Here is a 16,363-nt window from a genome sequence, read left to right as displayed (position 1 = left end):
CTAGGTCCATCCATGTTGCCACAAATGCCAAGATTTCATTCTTTTTTTATGGCTGAATATTATTCCATTGTGTGTACATATGTATAGATCACATCATCTTTATCCATTCATTTATCAGTTGCTTCCATGTCTTGGCTATTGTAAATATCTCTTCAAATTGGTGTTTTCTTTTTATTTGGGTAAATACCCAGAAGTGAAATTACTGGATTATATGGTATTTCTATTTATAAGTTTTTAAGGAACTGCCATACTGTTTTCCATAGTGGCTGTACCAATTTACATTACCACCAACAATGTTAGAAAGTTTCCTTTTCTGTACAACCACACTCTTTATTGTCTTTTTAACAGTCTGGTGGGTGTAAGGTAGTATCTCATTGTGGCTTTGATTTACATTTCCCTAATGATTTGTGATGTTCAGCTTATTTTCATGTGTCTGTTGGCCATCTTTAGGTCGTCTTCAGAAATATGTCTATTCTAGTCCTCTGCTCATTTTTCTATAGGAAGCCCTGGATGCAGCAATCAGACGATTGCATTTCTATACACTAACATGGGCTGTCAGAAAGAGAAATTAAGAAAATAATCCCATTTATAATTGCATCAAAAATAATAAAATACCTAAGGAATAAATTTGACCAAGGAGTTAAAAGACCTTTTCTTTGAAAACTATAAGACACTGGTGAAAGAAATTAAAGATGGCACAAATAGAAAGATATGCCATGCTCATGGATTGGAAGACTTAATATTGCTTAAATGCCCATACTACCCAAGGCAATCTAGAATTCAGTGCAATCTCCACCAAATTACTAATAGCATTTTTCATGGAACTAGAAAAAAGAATCCTAGAATTCAGAGGGAACCACAAACAAGTGAAAACAATCTTGATAAAAAAAAGAACAAAGCAGGACATTTGATGGTTTTCTTTAGTGTTATACTTGGATTCCTTTCTATTTATTTATTTATTTCATGTGTGTGCATGTCTATCTATTAGAGGTTTTTGATTTGGGGTTACTATTGGATTCATATATAACATCCTATGTGTATAGCAGTCTATATTAAGTTTATGGTCACTTAATCTCAAACATATAAAAGCACTAAATTTTCATTTTCTCCTCCATGTTTTATCTATATGATGCCACATTTTACTCCTTTTGTATATTGTTTGACTGATTTTTGTAGATATAATTGATTTTACTGCTTTTGTGTTTTACCCTCCATACTATAAATAAGTAATCTACTACCTTTACTATTTGTTTATATCTGTGAAACTTTTTTTTTTCCTTTCCTAATTTTCTTACTTCTAGTTATGGTCTTTTGTTTCCACTTGAAAATTTTCCTTTAATATTTCTTATAAGGCTGGTTTAGTGGTGATGAACTCCTTTAACTTTTTTTTGTCTGGGAAACTATCTCTTATTCAATTCTAAATAATAGTCTTTCTGGATAGAGTATTCTTAATTGTAGGTTTTTTCCTTTTAGCACTTTGAATATATCATGCCACTTCCTTCTGCTTTGCAAAGTTTCTGCTGAAAAATCAGCTGACAGCCTTATGGAGTTTCCCCTGTATGTAACTGTTTTCCCTTACTACTTTAAAAAAAAAATTAACGTTTATTTAGTTTTTACAGAGAGAGAGAGAGCACAAGTGGGGAAAGGCAGAGAGAGGGAAGGAGACGCAGAATCTGAAGCAGAGTCCAGGCTCTCTGTTGTCAGCCCAGAGCCTGACATGGGGCTCAAACTTACAAGCCATGAGATCATGACCTGAGCCAAAATCAGATGCTCAACTGACTGAGCACCCATCTCTTGCTACTTTTTAAAAATCTCTCTTTATAATTACTTTTTGCCATTTTGATTATTTTGTATCTTTGTGTGAATCTCCTTGGGTTCATCTTGTTAGAGGCTCTCTGTGCTTCCTGGACCTGGATTTCTCTTCCCTTACTAGGGAAATTTTCAGCTATTATTCCTTTAGACAAGTTTTCTGTTCCCTTCTCTCTCTTTTCTCCTTTTGGGATCCCTACAATGTGAATGTTATTTACTTGATGATGTCACAGACGTTCCTTAACCTATTTTCATTTTTTTATATATTTTTTTCTTTTTGTTGTTCAGTTTGATTACTTTCCATTACCCTGACTTTCAATTCACTGATCCATTCTTCTGCTTCCTCTAATTTAGTATTAACTCCTTCTAGTGTATTTTGCCTTTCAGTTATTGAATTCTTCAGCTCTTTCTTTTTTTAATATTTGTCTCTCTCTGTTGAAGCTCTCACTAAGTTCATCCACTCTTTTCTCAAGTCTAGTGAGCATCTTTATGATCATTATTTTCAATTCTACCAGACATATTGCTTATCTCCATTTCATTAGCCCCTTTTCTGTTATTTTGTCTTGTTCTTTCATGTGTGACATTTTGCTGTCTCCTTGTTTTGTCTAATACTCTATGTTTGTTTCTATGTATTAGGTAAGTCAGCTACATCTCCTGGTCTTTAAAGTAGTGGCCTTGTGTAGAAGTTTTGTTGTACCCTATAGTGCACTCCTCCTGGTCATCAGAACCAGGCACTCCAGACATGTCTTCTGTGTATGTCTTCTGTGTATGTCTCCTTTTGTGGCTGAGCTGTGATTGCCTTCAGTCAAGCCTGCTGCAGTCACCTCATTTGCCTGCTTTAGGCACCTGGGCAAGGTTTGCTCTCCATATTTGAGAGGTCTGGTGGTGGCCACCATGGGCTCATTGTGAACAGGGCTGGCAATCAGGTTGGTTGTCTCCATGAGCATCAGCCAAGCTGCAGGCACACTGAAGTGCAGAGATTTTTCCCTGCATAGCCAACTTAGAGGCCTGGCTATAGGAACTGCAGGTGCACTGGTGCGTGGGGTTATCTACACACACACACACACACACACACACACACACACACACACACACCAGGGCAGCAGTCATTTTGGAGTAGTGCTGGCCCTCAGATCAGGGCTGCCTGCCAAGTGTGGCAAGGCTAAAGCCACTTGGGAAGGATGCCTGCCATTGCAGGTTGGGTGGAGCAGATCTTTGGTGAACATTGGGGCAGGGCCTGGGTACCATCAAAGTAGATAGATAGTGTTAGTGCTGGCTCCCTCAAGCAGCTGAGCTGGGAGAGGGCAAGGGATATGGTACCCTCAAGTCCTTTTGTTTCCAGATAAATGTTATGCAGATTCCTGCCCCTCTAGCATATATTCTAAGATAAGTCAATAAATCTTCATGTATACCTGAGACTCTTTTCAAATTGCTGGTTCTGTGCTGTGTCTCAGGCCAAGTTATTTAGATTGTTGGCTTTTTAGAGGTTGGATACTCTTTCTTGTAGCCTTTCTGTTGCCCCAGAGCTAAGCCCCACTATTTCCAAAGCTAGATGGTATAGGACTTGTCTTATCAATGCAGATTCATGGGCCTGAGTGTCCCCATTATGGGGTCTGATACCCTTGCTCCCCTGTGCTTGCATTTACTCTTTCATGTGAAGTTAGTTCCATTGGGATTTTGGTTCCCCACTGCATCTCCACTCCTCCTACCCTTTTCAGTGTGGCCTTTTCTCCATGACTAGCTGTGGAGGATCTTTTCTGCCAGTCTTCAGGTCATTTTCAGGGTTAGTCACATACGTGTAGTGGTCTCAGTGTGTCTGTAGGATGAGGTTACCTCAGGGTACTCCTACTCTGCCATCTTCCTTCATGTGTACATTTTTGAGCAATTTCCTCAGGTAGTAGTTTGCTATAATACACGATCACATTTTTCCCCTTAGTATTACAGATAGTTAGATTATTCTTGAGTCAGAAATCCATTGTAATGTTCAGATATTATTTATTTTTTCATATTAACTACATTCACCGTAGGAATTACCAGTCCAAAATCTTGTTTTAGGCATTCTCCTTCAAACAAGAGTAGACACCATTTTCTACATCTGTCCTACATGACAGTTCTCTGCCCAAACCTGACTGATCATAAGATGGATACCTAACTCAAATGTAAAATTCAGATTTGAGGGATGAGGAGACTTGGAATTTTCAAACTCTGATAAGTTTATCATGATACTCTGAAGGAAAATTTATTAACATTTATAATGAACCTGTGTGGTGGACTGTTGCCTGCTTTTCCTATGGTTTGTTTGGGTGGCTTTTTATTGTGTTCTACAATATATCCTACTTTTCTGTAATAAATTTCCTACTTGGCTTAAGGTGGCCAAAGTCTAATTTTGTTACTGGTCACCAAAAGAACTGTAACATACTAATATAGAATACTTGTCTCAAATTTATGTTACTACTTAGAAATTCATTGGCTTTCTTCCCCAAGTTTTCTGTAGGTAGATCCATTGATTTTAGCTTCTCTTACTCACCATTCACTCTATATATGTTCTGCATTTTGTTCTTATCAGGTTTCTTTTTTTTAACTTATTTTCTGTGTACTAAGCTCAGTTTCCTCTAATTCCCTGTTTGTTAGAATAATATTCTATATTCTAATCTTGAAATCAGATCTGTATAAATTCATATTGATATTATATTTCATTTTTTACAACCATTTTTTTCTATTTAATGGCAGGCTCTTTTTATCTTCTCATTTTGTCTTCTTAATTTCCATGTGTCACTTAAGGCAAATAAAAATAATGTATGTTCCTTTAAAAAAAATGAAAGTCTCCACATCCTTTCTTAGAGACTGAAGTTGTTTATATGGTTTAGTTTTGAAAGTGGTAATTTAGTGTTTCCATTAAGAGTGAAGTTGCTATCTCTAGCTAATAGTATTTTTTTTCTCCTGTTGATGGAACTCTGATTTTGAAATTTATATCAGAGTTGTGGAAATGGAACATTCTAAAAGGTCTCTTCCCAAATTGTTTTTATAAAATGAAATTACTAAACTTTTCCACATATAAATGTTTTTGTAAGTTTACCTACCAAAACTCATGAAAGATGAAGAAAGAAAAGGAAGGTTACAAAAGAGATATATGCCTGCTTTGTACCTTATTCATGAAGTGACTGGAGAAGGGAAACTCTTGATTTCATACATAAATTAATTGGAAACTGGTTTAACACTTCATTTCAGGTGCTAAACTAATTGGAAACTGGTTTAACACTTCATTTCAGGTGCTGCCACCAAACAATGGAGTATATACAGAAAATGGGGGCATGTGTAGTATCTAAAGATCAAAGTATTTATCTTTCTGTTTCTAGCAAGGTTTCCACTTGGTGTTATTTGATGGGTTCAATTTGCTCCACCAATTGTCCCCAGGCAATTTTTCCTGCAGTTTTGATATTCTTGATGGTAAGTTAGGCTCTAAATGCAATTCAGGGTGAAGATAAAAGTCCTTGAAAGTTTGAACATGGAGATTTGACCTCATTATCATTCTGTCTACCTAACTGAACTTATCTACTGAAGTCATATTTATGTCAAATGAAAACTAATGGTTCTGAAGGTCTTTTCCCTTTTCACATTTTCCTTACTTGAGCAACATATTCTACTCTTAGTTAAGAACAAATTGGTTCAGTTTGATGGATTAAAATTTCAGCTTTCATTATTTATATCTGCTTAAACTTTAAGAATATAAGTGTCTCAGTTTTCTTATCTGTAAAATGTGAATGATGTTAGTTGTGGTACTTATTATATACGTTTCTTATGGGGATATAATGACCTTATATGTGAAAAGTACTTAAAAATGGTGATTAAATAAGTACATAGCAGTAACTGTGCTGGCTATTATAATTAATATTATTTTTAATCAAATACATCTTCTTTTTGGTCCCAGAATCACTGTCTTAACTGAGGATTTCTCTGCTCAACCCTTGACCAATTGCAAAAGTCCTCACACTGAAGTCTAGGTTTGGCATTTCCTATAGAAAAACCAACCATGTAGTATAGTGTTATATGGATTCTTTTTAAAACCAGACAGACACAATCTGAATTTTGGTTCTCCCACTTTTTACCTAGTGACGCTGGGAAAGTTATTTATCTTCAATAAATCCCAGTTAACCACTCTGTAAGTTCTAAAGACTCTTATGAAGACTTGACATATGGTAAGTATACCTAGCACAGAGTAGGAGAGTTTTGGGCACATCTCTAAGTGTAGGCCTTTCTTGTTGTGATAGAATTCAAATACTTAGGGTGGCATTTAAGACCACCAAAACCTTTCTTTCCTTTTCTGTTCTCCTTTTATTTTCACTGTACAATCTACCCTCCCTACATAAAATGAGTAAATATGGTTCAACCAGTTGATCCCTTGATTTTTCACTCTTTTTATCCTTTTGTTGTGCCTTCCACATATTATACTGCCTCCATCCTAAGCCTAGAGTGTTTTCCAGATTTATTTTTGCAGATCTATTGTTTTTGCTTCCTTTTAGAAGTTGTAAATTGGTAACCCTGTGGCAGATATGTTTTATTGGGCCAGTCCATTTTTTTTTTTAATTGAATAGGAATGCCTTTAGGTGAGGTAGGAAACCCACAATGCACTGCAATAGCCATTACTCCTTCACATATTTAGGTCTCCTTCCTGGCCCCTGAAGTCATTGGGTTTATCACTGGAACTCCCTCTCTTAATTAAAGTTAACGTAAATGAATCACTGCCTTGTCTGCCTCCCCTCAATTCAATTAAAATCTTTATTGGCCCCTTTATACAAGCTGACATCAGGCAGAAAAAGTGGGTTTAGGGGTAAGACAGAATTGATTTTAATCTCTGCTGCTAATAATTGAAAAACTTTTAGGAAGACTCCCTTGCTTATGTATAAAATGCAGAAAATAATTTTCATGTGCAAATAACAATTCTCTTAGGATTGCTTTGGGAATGACATAAAAAATATATAAAATAATCAACACAGTTCTTGATCCAAAGCAAGTAATCTTAGATACTAATAACCCATCTGGACCTGTTTTTGTAATTGGGCAAGTGAGGACATTGATATTAGATCATCATCTATATCCCCCTTGCATCTCAAAAACAGTAGGAGATCCCCATATATTAAGTATTCCCCACTATTTTCTTCTCATTGTTAATATATGATATGATATGATGTGATATATGATATGATATGATATGATATGATATGATATGATATGATATGAAAGGAGTCTTTATTCTTATATATTATGATATTTTTTATATTCAGTGTGCTTCTGTATACTACCTTGTGACACTTCTAATACAATTATAATAATGCCCTTCCCTACTCTTTTCCTTCTTTTAGTTTCTGGCTTATTTATGGGGAAAAGGAAAGAGAGAAAGATATTAACACTGGGTGTGAGTGCCTGCTATAGGCTACTAAGCCTTTTGCAAACACAACTGATTCTTGTTGGTGGAGGGAGTTGTTGATGGAGCAGGGTGCGTAAGTGTATAGGTGGGTGGTCGACTTCAGAGCCGATTCACTGTGCTTGGAACATCACTCTATAAGGTTTGGAGGGACACAGTTAACTCCGTGCCAGCTGAGCAGGAGTCACTCAAGAGAGCTGTCACTGCCTTAGATCTACGATTCCTAGATACAGATGTTTTTCATCTGTGAAATCTCTGGATAACAGAGCAGGCAACTATATTTGATGAAAATGAGCTTGTCAAAATCATGCCATTATCACCAATTATTAAAGTGTCTTTTGTTACTATCTTAATTATTTGCTTTTATAATTCAACAAAGAATCAAGACAGTATCAGACTTAAGCATGTCACACTTCCCCAACGTTCTAATATATAAATGACCAATTCGAAATTAGTGAAGCAACACTGATTTTACACTAATGATTAAAAGCAAGAAAATATATCCTATTTAAAATGAATGTTCTGCAGTTTTCAAGGGTGTTTAATGTTTTGTATGCAGAACGTTACATAAAAAGCAAGTAGGCTTATGCTAAATATGGAAAAATTAAGTAGGAGATTTTTATATTCATACATCTACATATTTTGTTAACACATTTTTTTGTCACTGTTTCTAGGTTTAAACAAAAAAGTCCATAAAAATTCTGAGGCACTCCAAATAAGAGTGTTGCTCAGTCCCAAGTGGCTTCAGTTCACTAAATTATTCAGTGCTCTACATAAATGTGTCAAATTTATTCACAGGGCATAAATGAAGAGATCCATTGCTTGATAATCCAGAACTGTCTTTTTAATAATGAATAAAATCTTTTAAAGACACTGAAAGAAGGATAACAAGTGGTCCTTAAAACTTTGTCTCGGCTTCAAAGCTGTACCATTCTACATTTAGATATAAAGGAGATTTATAAGAATTTGGTTATAGGCTAAGTAAGGCATAGGTTTAAATAGACACTTATTGAGCTTAACAAGTTGTAAGTAGAAAATTTAGAGGCTTGTTAAATCTGCTAAAGACACTTGGGTAACTTTCATACTCTGTAGTCTTTTATTTGCCTTCTGTATTTATGTGCAAGTGACATTTCCCGATGGGGTAAATATATCGTTTGACCCATTATTTGTGTTTTACAAGTGTCTCTTCTCTTCTCGTGAAGATCATCTACTCCAGAACGGTTAGCAAAGGACACATTTTCTTGTGATTGTCCTGAAGCTTGTGTCTCCCCTGGTGCTGTTCCTGTGTGTGTTTGTGCTCTGTACTTGGCATTCTCACCCTGTCCCTTCTGCCCTCTTGTCTTAGACAATGCTCTCCTCCTTCAGACTCTGACACACAGGACCCTTGTCTGTGGCAGAGCTTTCTCAAGCTTTAGGAATGCTTTCTCCAAGTGTGTGGTACCAGCACCATATCACTCTCATACCACAGATGAGCAGCAAAGATGCCAATCCCTGAACTCGTCGTTCCTCCCAAGACTCAGAATCCAGAAGGATCATAGTGTATAATCTTTATTTTCAATGAGTGCTTTAAATGATTCTTAATCACACTAAAGAGAACTATTTAGGGTGAATCAGTCATGATGGGGGAAAAGATCGGCTATATAAACTGGAATAAAATGTAACAAACTTAAATTTGATTCTTAGGCATCATTGTCCTGATGGTTTCTGGATGTCCACGGCACACAAGTCACTCAGGGGACCACTTTCTCCTTAGGCCTCTGGTAGAGACATGCTCAGCCCGGACCCAGCTTCAAGGAAGGCCTATCAGCAGAGATGGCTTACAGCTGCCACATCGTTCAGGCTCTTGCTCAGCTGGAAAGGGCACTTTGCTTTCCTTACACTTTCAGCACCTGGCGACTAAGTGAGGTGGGAATGGCCTTGGCAGTCTGTTGCAAGGCAGCTCTCACAGGCACTGTCTGCTCCAGGGTTCCTTGCCTGAGGCTTTATTGCCAGCATTACAGTTTGACTTCTTCCCTTGCCTAATCCCGCTTCTTACCCTTCTTTGCCCAGTTGCCTATTCCTAGCAAACAGTTTGCATCCCAAAACTCAGTCTTGGCATCTGCTTCCAGAGAATCCAATCTGTAACAGCCTCTATCCATGATAATATTGTTCAGCCTTTCTCTGTTGTTTGAAAACAGCCTACCTCAGGTTCCCAGGCTGCTCTCAAACCACAAAGATGTATATCCAATATTACTCTTACTTTAGAATACATGAAATTTTAACTTTTACTGAGAATTAAGATTCAGCTTCTGGGACTGCTTTTCCAGAAGAACCCATTTGGTGTGTTCTCTTATTTAATCTCAATTTGGTCATCTACTCCCTGCAATGATTTACGCTATACCCCAAGGAGATGCAGTTAGTTTTGGGTTTAATGAGCATATTTGGGCATTTTGTTTCAAAGAGATGAGACCATTTTTGTTGCTGTGCCAACTCTGTTACTTTGTTTTTTGCATAATTAATAGACATGGCTTCCCAGACCTCTTAATGGTTTTGAAAACTAGATAACAAAGCCTCTCAATTTTCTTCCCTATCCGGAAAGTCAACTTGATATAAAAATTGCCTTTGTGTTTCTACCCATGATGTTCTCCTGATAATCTGTTCTTCTGCCAATGGATGTTGTTCTGAAAATTGAGTTTCTGATTAATTAAACCTTCCTCATAAGGACCTGTGAATTTCACTAAAGCACAAAAATGGTATGATAGAAAATGTGTCCCTCCTTTTGGAGAGAAGTGTTTGTTTTTAATCTCACTGTAGAACTAGATCACACATCTAGAACTAGATCCCAGAGTTCTTTCCGGGGTCCTCAGGTAAGTTAGCCATTAATCTCCTTTGCAGACATTCTGTATGTTATCTTAGATAATGAAATGAAATGATTTTCTTTTGGGAAACAGTACATAATTTTAGTTGTTTTATTTTCTTCCTACTGCATTACAACAATGTTAGCAATGACATTTTTATTTTCATTCTTTCTCATCTTGGCATTATCTAGTAGTACTTTGTATTTAACCTGTTTGCATGTTACCAGAAATATGTTCAAATGATTTACTCTAACAAGTACATTGGTGTGGACTTGGCCCTTGGTTTAGGAAAATCAAGCCATTAAAGGAACAAAAGACTGTTTTAAACTGAAACATGAAGAAAAAAACCTACAAAATTCAATGAGAGTTCAGAGCTCAGTTCAATAGGTTAAGTAGGTGTCCACCTGGTCAAGACTCTTGTCTATGACACTGAAGTGACAGGACACAAACAAAGTGAAACACTTTGTGATAGCAAAACAGATCTCATCTTGCCAGAATATAGATTTAACCTGATTTTTAAGCTATACACTTGCTCGCATAATGATGGTACTTCTACGTCTTTGTTGCCTAAATCCTAGTGACTGAGATCATTCCTTCATTAAACGAACAGATAAAAATTTGTTACTGAGACTGGTCATGGCACTGATATGGTTTCTCTATAGTATGTGGAAGAAAAGGCAAAGAGGACTGAAAAATTGTTAACTAAATGAGTCCATTACTGCTGTAGCCATATGAGATAGTTATGGGAAGAGAAATAAGAGTCTGTGGTTCCAGTCTTGCCAAACTGTTTTTTCAGAGTTGTGCAATTTCCTTTGGATTGGAATCTCTCCTCCTCCCTTCCCCCGACACACACTATCACTCTAGCTTTCTGTCTAGAAACCCTTGCCAAATTTTGGAGCATCACTGACTAAAAGGGTGAGGAAAAAAGTGATTCAGTCATCCTGTTGAAGTATATTCAGCTAGTGGAGCCTGTGGGATCTCTTATTATTTATCAGCTGCTCCTACGCTCTCTGCTGAACCTGGACTCATTTTACAGCTAGAGTTGAATTAACAGTTCACAATGGCATGCTCCCCAGGTGCTATTGCGGAATGTGAAGGAGACAGCGACATAATCACACTGAAAACAGAACTTGAAGATCACCTTGTCCTTTTAGCATCAGGGACTCAGCTAAATAAGATGACTGATTTATCTATGCACCTCGTGCCATTATGAAATAAGCAAAGATGAGAACACAAACATGATAGTGCACAGTAGTGTTATTCGTATGAGTCACCGCACCTGTAATTTAGCAGTCCCATTGTCTAGCTCCAACAGGTGGGATAGTCTGGCAGATGGTAGTGAGGATTTCTTTACAGGGTTCACAGTGTTTTGCAAATTGTTGCCTTATTTTTTATTTTTCTAAAATTTTGTGTGTGTGTGTGTGTGTGTGTGTGTGTGCACGCGCACACGTATGCAATCATATTCATGTGATATGTGCTCTTTTATATTTCGAGGCTAAATTTTTAATTACATATAGATTCAGAATTGTACTAACTCCCTGATACGTTTTTTTTTTTTTCTGTTAGTAGCCATTCATCATTCACTCACCAAACATTTCTTAGTGCTAATGCATCAGGTAATATTGTAGACATTTAGGACTTATCAATCAATACAGCAGAATATAGAATGTCCATCATTGTGTAGCTTACATACTGATAATAACCTACTATATAAATACATTTACTGAAAATCTTGTCTCATTTTAATATTGCTACATAACCTTTTTTAGGTTGGTATGATGATCTTTTTATATGGTGATCTTTTTATATCTTTAATTTCAACCTTACTGAAAAAAAACCCCTATATATTTAGGCATGTCTTCTTGTAACCATGTTATACCTTTTAAAAATACAATTGGAGAGGGGCAGTTGGGTGGCTCAGTCAGTTAAGTGGCCAACTTCAGCTCAGGTAATGATCTCATGGTTCGTGAGTTCGAGCCCCATGTCAATCTCTGTGCTGACAGCTCAGAGCCTGGAGCCTGCTTCAGATTCTGTGTCTCCCTCTCTCTCTGCCCCTTGCCTACTCACGCTCTGTCTCTGTTTCTCAAAAATAATAAACATTAAAAATTAAAAAAATAAAAATACACTTGGAGAATCTCTGGCTTTAAATATGAAAGTTTTATCCACCTATATTTTTAGAAGAATAATATATTTGGATATATGCCTTATACATATGTTTTCTATAGTATGCTTTTTTTCTGTACTCTGCTTTCTTTGCTTCCTTTTAATGATTTCCCATTCTTTTTTGTCAATCATGTTTTCTTCATATTCATTACTTTCACATTCATTAATTTCTTTGCTCACTATTTTATTTTATACTCTGCCATTTTCTGGGTTAAATTTCATTTTCTTGAAGTACTTCTGTTAGTACTTATTTCAGCAGGATCTGTGAGTAGTAAATCCACTCTTCCTTTGACTGACAATGTCTATTTTGACCTCACTCTTGACTGAAAGCTCAATTGGGTATGCAATTCTAGAGTGACAGATGCTTGGTCTTGACTCATTAAATGTATTCTCCACTGTCTTCTCTTCTCCGTTGTGGTTGATTGTAAGGCTGTTGTCAACAGAGTAAGCATTAATTTTTAGGAATTTTAGGTGGCATTGTCTTTTACACTTAGGAAGTTTTTTAAATGAAATGTTAAGTTTGGGTTTGGTCTTTATTTAACACTTTACTTAACACTCATTACATCATTACAGTGCATTACATTGGGGACTCATGTCTTCAGTTATGGATGATTTGCATTTATTTTCACTTTGAATGTTGCTTCTCCTTCCATTAGTCTCTCTACTCTGTTCTTACAGAATTGTTATTGCACATATATTGTAACTTCGCTTCATACCCTTCACATATAACTTTATTATCTTTAAATGTTTCTTTGAGCTGAATTCTGGGAAGTTTCTTCAGTTCTGTTTTTAGGTTACTAAATTTTTCTTCAATTCTGCCTAATTTGTCTTTTCATTAAATTTAATGGTCTAAAACATTTTTGTTTGTTTGTTCATTTGTTTACTTCATCCATTGTTTCTCTGTGGAAGGCGTGTGTTCTGAGCAACCTAGTAAATGTAGTTCTGGAATTTCATGATCATTTTTCCAGTAAATTAAATTAGTTATTGGAAGAACTCAAAAATAATCAAAATGATTTGGTATTCCAAATGTTAACAGGAATCAATAATGAAAGAGAAAGAGAAGAGAGGAGACCTGTGTATTCAAAGGAGACTGTATTAGTTTGCAAAGGCTGACATAACAGAGTACCACAAACTGGGTGGTTTAAACAGTAGATATCTATTATCTCACAATTCTGGAGGCTAGATGTTAAAAACCAAGATGTCTGCACGGTTAATTCCTTCTGAGGGCTGTGAGGAAGAGCGTCCTGTGTCTGTCTCCTAGCCACTGGTGGTTTCCTGGAATCTTGGCGTTCTTTGGGTTCTGCTGCATCACCTGATATCTCCCTTCAGCTATACATGGCATTTTCCCTGTGTGTGTGTATCCAAATTTTCCCTTTTAATGAGGAATATCGTTCATATTGGTTTAGGGGCCCATCTTATTTCATCCAGTATGATCTTGTCTTAATTAATTGCATCGGCAATAACCCTATTTCCAAATAAGCTCACATTCTTAAGTACTTGGGGTTAGGATTTTAACATAAGAATTTGGGGAGATGGGGGTAAGACACAATTCAACCCACAACAGAGACACTCTTGGAAATAGGGAGTCTGAATTTAGGTTCCCAGACATCTCAGTGTGAATTCTGTCTCTGCCAGTTATTAGCTTCAAAGAATTCCTCTTTTTCATCATCTATAAAAAGAGGAAAATAATTATTATATTACAAGAATTGCTTAATCTAATGTAGATGAAGCCTAATATTGTCTGCCATGAATAACTTCCTCAATGAGTGGTAGATATCATTGTCATTTGTTATTGAGAGACATGTGCTGTAGTGCCCTAGTATGTCCTCATGTTTGGTCTGCTCACATCAGACACCCTAGAAATGTATGTAGTTACACATAAAAGGAATACAGAACATTTTAGCAGTGACTAGAAGCAGAATGACATGGTACATATAAAGAAAGTTCAGAGAACTCATTTGAAGATAGCTCACATTATTCATTCCTGTGTATCCAACACAGCTCTAAGCCCTTTATGTGCATTGCCTTTTTCAATAATCAAAAGTACTCTAAGAGAAAGAGGATGGTCACTTCCTTTTTAAAGATGAAGAAACTGAGACTAACATAAGTTAAGTAAGTTGTTCAAAGTTACACTGGCATGAGGAATGGAATGGAGAATGGATTTAAATTTCAGTTTGACTCCAGAACCCATGATATAATGGCTATAACATGAGGAGACTGATTTGAAAGCACATGTAAGAATTAGCAGGGTATTTCTCTTGCTGCTCACAGTTTTGCTGCTACCTAAGGTTTCTAGATCCCAGGGGGTAGCATGGTTTTACCAATCATTTACCATTTACCCTAAAAGTTGCACAGTACTAAGTGGCTTGTTTTAAAACTCAGCCTTATTACTGTGGTGCATAGTCTATTCAAACTCTGTCAAGTTCGTTGTTTGTTGGTGGGATCTTGACTAGATTTCTATTTACAGGTTGCATTTAAAACGGTTTTTCACTGAATTACAACAACTGAAAATATTCAACATTTAAGACAATCTCAGTGAGTTCTGCGGTGACCCATGCAGCCACAGTCTGTCTACCTCTGTTTCTTGTGCATGATTTGCTTATTCAAGGTTCTCTCAAACAACTGGCTTTGGGCATGGGGGAGTATTCACTCATGCATCATTGCTCAGCTATCCTACATGTATAGTGGCAGCTAGATTTACTGACCTCACTTTTGCTTTTAACTTGACTGGAAAATATTGAAAATTGCTTGGGTAAAATTGTGACTACACTTAAAATATTTCTTTGAGGAAACACAGTGTTTATTTTTACAAGGAGTAAAAATCCCTAACCAATAAATATCTGTGAATTTTTTACTTATTTGAAGGAAGACAGAAATAAAAGAAATTCTAGCAAAAAATAGGAATTACATAAAAATTGGATTATCTCATCTTTAAAGTCTCCTCACCATACTTAAGCACAGACAGTTGAAAATCTGTTACTGGCAATGTATATTTTTAAGCTCTGGTAACTATTCTTTCAGAACAGAGTTTACCTCCTTACCTACATTTTGGGCCTAGTCAATAACACCCTAAACCTATGAGTTCTGAGTGACCAGATTAAATAAATACATACATACACACATAAAAATTGCCTTATTATTTAAAATAAAAATAAGATAGAGGCACCTGGGTGCTTCAGTCAGTTAAGTATCCGACTTCAGCTCAGGTCATAATTTCACCATTAGTGAGTTTGAGCCCCACATCGGGCTCTCTGCTGTCAGTCTGAAGGCTGCTTCAGATTTTCTGCCTCTCTCTGTCTCTCTCTGCCCCTCCCCTGTTCACATTCTCTCTCTCTCTCTCTCTCTCTCTCTCTCTCAAAACTAAATAAACATTAATAAAAAACATTATAAAAAAGATGCTCAATGTCACTCCTCATCAGGGAAATACAAATCAAAACCACACTCAGATATCACCTCACGCCAGTCAGAGTGGCCAAAATGAACAAATCAGGAGACTATAGATGCTGGAGAGGATGTGGAGAAACGGGAACCCTCTTGCACTGTTGGTGGGAATGCGAACTGGTGCAGCCACTCTGGAAAACAGTTTGGAGGTTCCTCAAAAATTAAAAATAGATCTACCCTATGACCCAGCAGTAGCACTGCTAGGAGTTAACCCAAGGGATACAGGAGTACTGATGCATAGGGGCACTTGTACCCCAATGTTTATAGCAGCACTCTCAACAATAGCCAAATTATGGAAAGGGCCTAAATGTCCATCAACTGATGAATGGATAAAGAAATTGTGGTTTATATACACGATGGAGTACTACGTGGCAATGAGAAAGAATGAAATATGGCCCTTTGTAGCAACATGGATGGAACTGGAGAGTGTTATGCTAAGTGAAATAAGCCATACAGAGAAAGACAGATACCATATGGTTTCACTCTTATGTGGATCCTGAGAAACTTAACAGAAACCCATGGGGGAAGGGAAGGAAAAAAAAAAAGAGGTTAGAGTGGGAGAGAGCCAAAGCATAAGAGACTGTTAAAAACTGAGAACAAACTGAGGGTTGATGGGGGGTGGGAGGGAGGGGAGGGGAGGTGATGGGTATTGAAGAGGGCATCTTTTGGGATGAGCACTGGGTGTTCTATG

The 16,363-nt window shown here is 36.8% G+C and overlaps 1 protein-coding gene across 6 annotated transcripts in view; it reads left to right on the top strand.

The window, feature by feature from the left end:
* The window catches only part of LINGO2 (leucine rich repeat and Ig domain containing 2), a 1,156,543-nt gene that overhangs the window by 568,657 nt on the left and 571,523 nt on the right, over positions 1-16,363 (top strand). The gene's annotated exons all lie outside the window — the stretch shown is intronic.

The sequence above is a fragment of the Panthera onca genome, chromosome D4 (assembly GCF_046562875.1).
Source record: "Panthera onca isolate mPanOnc1 chromosome D4, mPanOnc1 haplotype 2, whole genome shotgun sequence".
In the NCBI taxonomy this organism is placed as follows: Eukaryota; Metazoa; Chordata; class Mammalia; order Carnivora; family Felidae; genus Panthera; species Panthera onca.
This window is presented reverse-complemented; position numbering and strand designations above follow the sequence as displayed.